The following is a 9,566-nucleotide window of genomic DNA, read 5'->3' on the forward strand; positions in this document are numbered from 1 at the left end:
AAAATAAATTAACGTCCGTTTAATTAAGCACAAGTGCCCCAGCAGGAATTTCAGCAATGGAGTCCAAGGTGAACATTCGAACTGCATGCGGTTCTCCATTCAATAATGTTATTTCAAAACCGTACAAAATGCTCTTTACAGTTTAATGAAAAAGGGCTAAGAGAAGCATCGAAAAATGGTTTATTAAAGTTATACCATAAAGTGTTGGTAAGCAATCGAATAAAAGCAATCCGATTACTTGCAACGATTCATTTTGCAGTAATTTGTATATGTAACGATTACTTTTTACGATGTTTTATTTTTACTCGTAATTTACTCCTTACAGTGGAAGAGGAATGGTTAAATTCGTCGTAATCGCTTCCTGCTACCATGATTACTGCACTATTTTACCTTGGCCTGCAGTTAACTTAGAATCCCTAAGTGCCATAATTTGGTTGTTTAGGTTCATCTACTAGCCTACTTATGATGGGTACAAAATATGACACCTATTGTGTTGTTACAGCAGTTATATAATTGTATATATCGCAAATGGAATTGCAGCTCAGGCAATTTATATGACTTGGTATTTCCACATTTTTACTGCACTATTAGACGGATGCCAGGCGGCCTCTGAAGTGGACAATCATACATGAAGTAATTGTTACAGTAATTTTACTGATTACTTTCTAAAATTAGTAATTTATGCTCTTAATTGATTATCATTTTTACGAAGTAGCTGTAATTTCCTTCTCCAGATCCTTCAACTGTTATTTAGCCCAGTTACTTATTTATAACGCTTTTATAAAGTCGCTTCTTTGTTGGTCATATTGTCCGAGTCAAATCTTGCCACTCAATTATTACCCACTTTCCGATTAGCTTTCAAGCTGAAATTTTCAGGATTACTCAGAACCAGATGGCAATGCAATGTTTTAGTATTTTATTATGATTTTAACTACCCCTCGATTGATATTCAGAATTTAGAATTAAATATGGAGACTAGTTTAAAAAATGGCCACCAAAATGCGATGGCGGCACTGTGATCATTTAAAGGAACGAGAGTGATGGAGATTTATGACAACAAGTTTGTTAACATCAAAATTCTTAGAAAAATTGATTTGAATAAAATTTGCTTGTAGGCATTCTTTTTACTTCGTAAAAAAAACGTTGTTTTCTATAAGCATTTATTTTTATTTTGTATAATTTTTATTTTCAGTACTTTAACCAACACTGCCTTGTTGCTCGGGCGATATTCGTCACCCGCGTCTCCCATTCCCAGAATATGGCGTCGTCCACGGAGATAAGTTGTCTCTCGCATATCCGCCTCAGCGTTATGTTGGGCGCAGCGGAGGAGGCGATGCGTTGGCGGGAAATATAGACGCAATCGCGGGTCTGAAGGAGAATGAGTGGCGCGACTGAGATTTAGGAGGTTTTGTTGTGACTTCACAGATCACAAATTTCTACGAATATATCCTAATGGCTTGTGCCTAGGGGAGAATGGTATCGAAACGGGTGGAGCGATAAGTGCAGGCACAATATTTTCACGAATGGCGTAATCTCAGAGCTCAGTTTAAATATTTTTGTTTACATGATTTCATGCAAAACTATTGTAAAATTATTTTGTAATTATAATTGTTCGTATTGTTTTGTTAAAAAGAAAAAAGCAGCTATAAATTCTGGGTTGGTAACCTCAATACAGCTATTTCTTAGAGGCTAACTAAAGCTTCCCTTGGATTAAAAAATTAAATTATTTGTGAAGATTGTTTTTCTATTTTGAGGATTAATATACTTATTATAAAAACTTATTAAAATTATAGACTCTATGGAATATTTTTGCATAGCCTGAAGGCGTATCTTTTTACGTTTTATTAGAAGTATGGATACAAATATTGTTTGAATTAACTCATATTTGTAATAATAGTGCTTGCCAAGTCGTCTTCCTGAGCCGTGCAATTTCTTTTTTCTCTGGAGCAATTCCTTCAATAATTTTTGCTATGATTTTGTTTTAATTGACATTGACCTGTACGCTCGGTCGGATTTAGATGAAAGATGCCCTAGGCTATTCCACTTATAGAGGCCCTTTCACGAATACAATCAAACGTCGGGATATCAATAGGTCTGCTAGATTGTCCGTCCCAATTTACACCAACCTGCACTTCATTTTTGCAAGAACGAACAAGAGGTTGGAAGCATAAGGCTCATCATCATTTGATCCTGTGCTACTGTGGCCTGATCATAGGCGAAATTTAGATTTGAAACAATTTAACTGTCATTTAGAGGGAAACCAATTTGTCCAAATGTTTTTAGTCCATTCTATTAAACTCACCTCTTTATAAATTTAAAATTATATCGGCGATATGCGACTTACTTGAAGAACTCCTTTGGAGGTTGTGAAGGATAGTGATTAATTTTTACCAATTTCAATGGTTTTAATAGCACATTATTATTTGATACTCTTGTTTAAGTGTTCCTACTTACTCCTAATATTTCAAGATTTTCCACAGAGTCTTCCATATGTTTCTTGAGGTCAGTAAAAGAACGGAAATATGTATTTTTTCGGCTTTAGTAGAAACCATTATACTTTATGGAGTACTGTGTGTCCTCGAATGTAGATTTCGTACTTGATGGAAATGCAATAAAAAGTCTTCTATTTGAAGTATTTAGGATTAGTGGTACAGGGCAATGGAATCTTGACATCAGAACTAGAGAACAGTACATGCCAGATCTGGGGGACATTGGAATAATGAACTAAATACATAGGAGCAATAATATCATCACAAGAGGGCTTGGACCGTAGGCGAAATTAAGAAAAGTTAATTGCGGTCCACAGAAATAGACTTGAGGCGAAGATTCGCTAGAGACCCCAAAATAGACACAAAAAGAAAAATCTACATTGTAGCGAAGGATCTAGTGGAGAATCTCGAAGATTGAAGATTGCGTCCTTAGGATGGGAAAGAATTCCGAAATATGTTCTTAAATGAACACCAGAAGGAAAGGAGGAGGGCCCAAGAAGCCATGGTGGGCGGGGGTAAGAGAGGAAAGGAATGAATGAATAGAAATGAAGAGGGTTAGATAAAGGGAGAGGTATTCGATGGGGATGCATGGAGAATTGGTTGATGAAATGGTGAGGAATATGAATCACTTCTTTTTCTGGAAGATTAATATGTTGTTTGGTTCGGGAAAAAACTGATATGTAATTCCCTAATAAAAAAGACGTTGACTTCAGGATGGAAGGAGGATTTTCGTCTCCAGCACCGGGTCTCGAAGGCTTCTTTTATGATATGCTTATTTTATGATCAGATTTTCTAATATACGATTTTAATTTTTCCTGGTGAATACTTGTGACGAATATTTCTCGGGTTTTCAGCCAGGTTAATGATTTTATGTAAGCCGACGTTTCGGGAGACGACTTGTCTTCCATCCTCAAGGCTGTGTTACTTTATCGAAGTTCAATTTCACACTGAACTGGATCGGCCGTTTACCGAGGACAACAATACGGCTCAGGTGTCGTCCGATAGGCTGTATGTCTTTTGAAATTCTTCACGTTCAACCCTTATGTTTTTTTTAGATTTTCTAATGTTCCATATTTCTTACTCATCGGGTGCTACTGTCCTCGATAATGTTTTCACATACATTTTTTTTTGTCCCGATTATTATGTTCTTGAAGCAGATTACCTGTTTTTTTTAAACTTTACAATTTTTGCCGTACGCAAAAAACCTAGTGTTTATTCAGAGTCGTGGAGTTTAAGTCATGAAGAATTTTAAATGCAGATTTTTTGCCAACGTTTCAATGTATTCGTACACTTTCATCAGGGATATGAATATGTAATTATTTTCATTCATTAAAGGTGTATAACTTCACCGTTGGAAATAATCTGCAGTTAAAATTCTTCAAGACCTATGCTCCAAGGCACTGGATCAACATTGAGTATAGAGGTCAAGAGAAGGAATAAAACTCAATTAATAAACCTAAAGCTAAAAATGGCATCCATGTAATGAACCCCTCCCTTACTTTCCACTCGTTTCTCGCCTCAGTGGTAATACCCCTCCCTTTTTGCCTCCACACAAAGTGTGGGTAACGTTGTGCGTGAATGACTCCTGGGGGTCAGAGATGGTCGTTCAATCCCAGCTTTAGATTTGCTGACCCAAGGGACAGCTGGCGGGATTTATGAAAAAATAATCCTTCGCGGGCTCTCCTAGAAGCTGACGCGAGAACCTTCATTGTTCGTCGCAAAATGGTTGCGAAAAATAGAAAGAAAATATTTGTTTCTAGCCATTTCAACAGTTTCATTAATCCTCATTCACATGGATTTAACTCGACTTCACTTGGCGTAAGCTAGAGAGTCCAAAACCCGTGGAAAAAGTTGGATGACTCACTACAAGTGGAGGTACGCTAAGTCAAAGTTTGGAGTAGCTATTTGCTGAGAAAAAATACGAATTTCTCTTTAAAATGGTCCGTAAGAGAGAAAATATATCACCATCATTGTATAAAGATATTCATGTAAACTATACGTGACTTAACTTAGTTCGATTTCGCTATTAATGCATGATGTGAGCTGTTACGCATTATAAAATACAAAACAGAAATAGTAATGTCCACACTTTAATATATAAAACTCCACCAGCAACCATGGTTTCGATACTCTTATGTCATTTTCTAGGTTATTTTTCCTTGAGAAAAAAGTGGTTTCATTGTTTCGATTTCATTCTCAAGGAAAATAATATTATCTCTCATATTTGGTCTCACATTTGCATATTTTTCGGTTGGTACATTGCACACTGCGAAATATCGGACACGATGGAACTAAGGTCATTTTCGGGTTCAGCGCACCAAGTTACACAGGAACCAATCATCAAAAGTAAAAAAAAAAACAGAAACATCGGTGGTTAGTGTTATGCAACATCTGTTTCTCTCTGATGCTGCTTTTTAGATGTGGTTGTATTCGAACATCAAAGCTTTTTACCTGACAATTAGAGCAGGGACGCCGGCTTACAAAAAATATTGGGGGGCCCAAACCGGGGATCTTGCCCCGGGAAATTTTATTAGCAGTGAGTTTTAAGTTTTTTAAGCATTTTATAAGAGTCATATGATCAACATTAGAACCCTGATAACTCGAATCTCGATATCTGAACATTCCGGGGAAAATTGACAAGCCTGACACATTTTTTCCTCATACCCATAACGAATTTTTGAGGGGGCTCGGGCCCCCTCAGGTCCCATGGAGTCGGCGCCACTGAATTTAAGTATTACAAAAAGCTTTAATTCGTTACCGTTACTTAGTGGTTCACGTGCGGCAAAATGAATGTTATAATTAAGCTCCCAGATTATCAAGAAGGGCGTACAAAGAGGATGTTTTGGAGTGAAAACTTCTCAGCTCTCGTTGGATGCGGTCAAATATAGGAACTCGCGATTCGTGGGTAAATCGATGAATTGAAGTAATGGTAACCTTGATTAACACTAGAACCGCGGACGGGACTTTTTTGTCCCATCGCCTTTGCAAATGTTTGCCATTCATGTACTAGTGGTTTGATCCCTTTGAAATTTACTGAATTTTACTCATTTTTTATTCTCTTTCGAATGGTTATATCGAAAATATTGTATGATGTTGGGTTCGAGAGAAAAACGACGATTTACCTAGAACCGCGGGATGGGACTTTTTTGTCACATATGGGGAACATACAAAACATACAATTTCAGATTTTTGTACACTTATTTTGTATTTAGCGCAATAACAGTTTACTACGAAGGGGATCGATGCACAGAAACCGTTATTCTGCCAGTTAGAAGCGCAGGAGGGGTCACCTCTGCCCGGCGCGTCTGCAGGTCTGAGCTTGCAGCCAACACGTCAAAATAAGTTTACTGTATTCCTAGTTATACTTAATAAAACGTTTTAAACGTTACCAAAACCCGTGTTTTGTTCACACAAACCACAAAAAAACCGTCAATTATACTTAAACATGACAGGATCAACGTATTTTGTCAATGGGACAAAAAAGTCCCATGCCGCGGTTTTGGTGGGGTTGGAAAGTTCAGCGGTTCTAGAGTTAAAAAACTTAAATTATATCGTAAATACGTCGTGTTAGGACTGATAATCTATTATATTTGGTGCATATCCATTTGTACCAATCTTGAAATATTGCAGATTTAGAACTAATCAGCCGGTGACTTATGCCATCAGCGTAGTTCAAAAATTGGGCAGGAGAAGAGCAGGTCACATGAAAAGAGTACTACTCGTGCTGTAGAGGAGGGGAGATTCCTAAAAGTAAACCACAGGTAATTTAAAACTTCTGCTCAACGCCGGTGAGCTAAGGAGCTCCCAGCTTTTTCCCTTCCAACTCCCCATTAGAATTTTTCATGAGTAAATTATATTCTTGCCTAACATACTTAATGTCAGAAATAAACTGTGTTTGGTCTCTTTATTTTTATAACTAAATGCATATTATTAATATTTCAACTAAGTAAAGGTACAAATCCAATTTCCGAAATTCATTATTAGAGACCTCTGGGCCAAATAGATGACTCATGTAGCAGCTGGTTTCGGGAGGGGGTGTTGACACAGGCAGGCTGTAAGAGGTACTTTGGCTTGTAACATGATTTCTTCTTGTAACTAGATATCATCTTGTAACTTGATATTCTCGCATAACTTGATATTTTCTTTCGAAGCTAATGATTTATGGTCTTCGTAACATGAAACCTGCGCGAGCTATGATCTGGGGTGTCGAGGGCCAGGTGTGTGGTATCGGAGAGGAGGAAAGCGTCCAGGGGGTGGGGGTAGGAGAGCCTATAGAAGGGGAATATCTGATTTTGAGAACTTTTCAGCGTAGTTATATAATCATACGGCGTTGTGCTTCTTCCAAGTAGTTCCATCTCTTAAGGCCGTTTTACACGGTACACGGAATTGCGCAATCTGACGCACGTGCGAAGGCGCAATCAAAATTGCGTCGTGTAAAGCGGTGAATTGCTAGAACACATGCGAGAATGCGTGGATGCGAGACGGCAAAATAGCCCCGGTTCTGATTTCGTTCATGCACTGGCGCAATTCCACGCCATTTTAGAAATTAATTCAGCTCTAACCTGCGCAATTCCGTGCCCCGTGTAAAACGGCCTTTAGGAAAGATTCACATTAGGTGTCTAACGTATTTAGCCCAGTGAATGTATCCATCTGCCGTCTACTCAGCGTCTCATGATATTAAACTTGGTAAGAATGTAGTCTATGTCTATATCAAGATTCAGTCACAGTTAAGACTTAGATATTGATACTCCCTTTCGCAAATTCTGACTAAGTTCCAATGGTCTTAATACCATGCAAAGCCCACCTGTTCACGCCCTGTGAGGATGATTGTTTTTTATTAGACAAAATATGTCGTGGCGAACACATTCCGAAGAGGCTACTGAGTGTTCAGATAATACCACATTGAAGTTATCCTATTCCAATTCGGAATTTTGTGTATGTCTATAGGACACTACCAGATGTTCGAAGCCACGTGCTCGAGGGTATCAACTAACCAATGCTAAATCCAAACATTGAAAGCAATATGTTGCCTTTCCCTCTTTGAAAAGTGTCAAGGATACAATAGTAGACAACTCTCGATGAACCATTGTCCATGTCCATGTTTTTATTCATTTCATTCAAAATTATGTCCATGAATTTTTCCTATTCGTGATTTTTTCATGTCGGGTATTCTTGTGATTGAATCCAATACTGCGTTACTTCTTTAGTTTTACCATGGGCATTTCCAAGTCCTTTACATTTCACGCAGTCCCAAATGAAAATTGCGGGGTCGACACAGTGGAATTTTCTCATTAAATATCTTGGAGATCTATTTCAATAAATTTCTTTATTTATCTTTATGAATGAATTTTAAAATAGCATTATTTTAAAAACTACCATAAACGACGGTTGTGGCGAGTGAGGGGAAATTGGTCAATTTTCAAACATTTAATGAGGATAATGAGCCAAAAAAGGCTGAAAATGTCTTTATTTTGTATTCACTTCTTTGTTTTTACATTCAATATTGAGAAAGAAATTTATCTCGAGTAGGAAATTTATCTCGAATAGGAAAGTTATTGTACATTTCACAATTGCTAATTGCAAAAAGACATTCGAAGGTGAAAGCTGTTAGCTCGAGATTTTAATTCTCACATTTATTTGGTCCAACCCCATACAAGCGACATACATTCTCATAAAATTATCCCCTGTATAAATAATCTGATTTGGAATGAATCGCTTTCCGTTGTGGAAACTTAGATACTAAAGAAGGAGGACGATAAAAAAAACAATAAAATTCATAAATGTAACCTAAACCTGAAATACGGAAATTTACAAAATACAGATTAATGTCGCTGGCTGTCTATTTATCTTTAAAAATATTAAAAATTAAAAAAAAATAAAACGTTTTTCTCGCCAACTAAAAAGAAGAAAATATATTTCTCTTACCATATCTGAGTCTCGATTTGAATTGTTACTCAAATGGAGACATACTTTATGACAATCATTACGTCCAAAACGAAAAACGTTGGGCGCATTTAAGGTTGCATTTAGTGTTTGCAATAAATATGAATTTGGATTATTATCATTTGCAGTTGGGTTTTCCATCGTTATATAAATTGATAGTATCTGCTACTAATTGTTACTATTCACTATTATTAAGGTTATTTAAAATTCAGTTTATATTGAATGAGAAGGTAATTCTCGGTACTTAACATCTTAACGTATTAGAAATTAGCACCTAATGCGTTGATTGATTAATGTTAATATTCAAGAAGTCATCAGTTAATGTTTAAGTACTCTGCAATAACGCATGAATGCCTACAGTATTCAGCAATTTAAGTATTCAGCATTATGAATTAACCTGACACGCAATGTTTGAAGATATGAGCGTTTTTTATTCTGTTTTAGTTCTCAAAGATCAGTAAATTCTTCAACTGTGCGAATGCGTTGATTTTAGATAAGAATATGGTTGGTAAATCAAATCGCAGTTTAGTAAAAAAGAGCTATGTCACGCATTGCAAATACTAAATGCAATGTTATATGCGCCCAACGTTTTTCGTTTTTGTCGTAATGATTGTCATAAAGTATACCACCATTTGAGCAACAATTCACATCGAGACTTAGATATGGAGAGAGAAATGTATTTTCTTCTATTTAGTTGGCGAGAAAAACGTTGTTTAAAATTTTTTTTGTTCATAATATTATTTTCTTCTTTTTAGTTTTAAATGATTTATTTCTTTTCTTCTTCCTTTCTCTCTCTTTCCTTATGTCACTATCACTCAACTAACTAATAATTTATAGTTTTGAATTCACTAAAGCAAGTTATTTCACTTTATAGATTTTTATTAAATTTAAGTTTTATAAAATTTTAAATTTTTTACAAAAATTTTCTGAAAAATGCTCTTAAATGTTGCACAACATTCAATATGTCACACAACAAATTCGCTGTAATGTGATTGCAGCGCCACCGGCGCCAGAATCATGACAGAAAGCGTATAAATATACATTGTCATTAAAATCTGAGTTGGATACAAAGTGTCAAAGCTCATAGTCGTAAAGTGTGTTAAAATTGATTTACAAAATTCCACCGCATAAAAG

The sequence above is a fragment of the Ischnura elegans genome, chromosome 3 (genome assembly GCF_921293095.1).
Source record: "Ischnura elegans chromosome 3, ioIscEleg1.1, whole genome shotgun sequence".
Taxonomy (NCBI): Eukaryota; Metazoa; Arthropoda; class Insecta; order Odonata; family Coenagrionidae; genus Ischnura; species Ischnura elegans.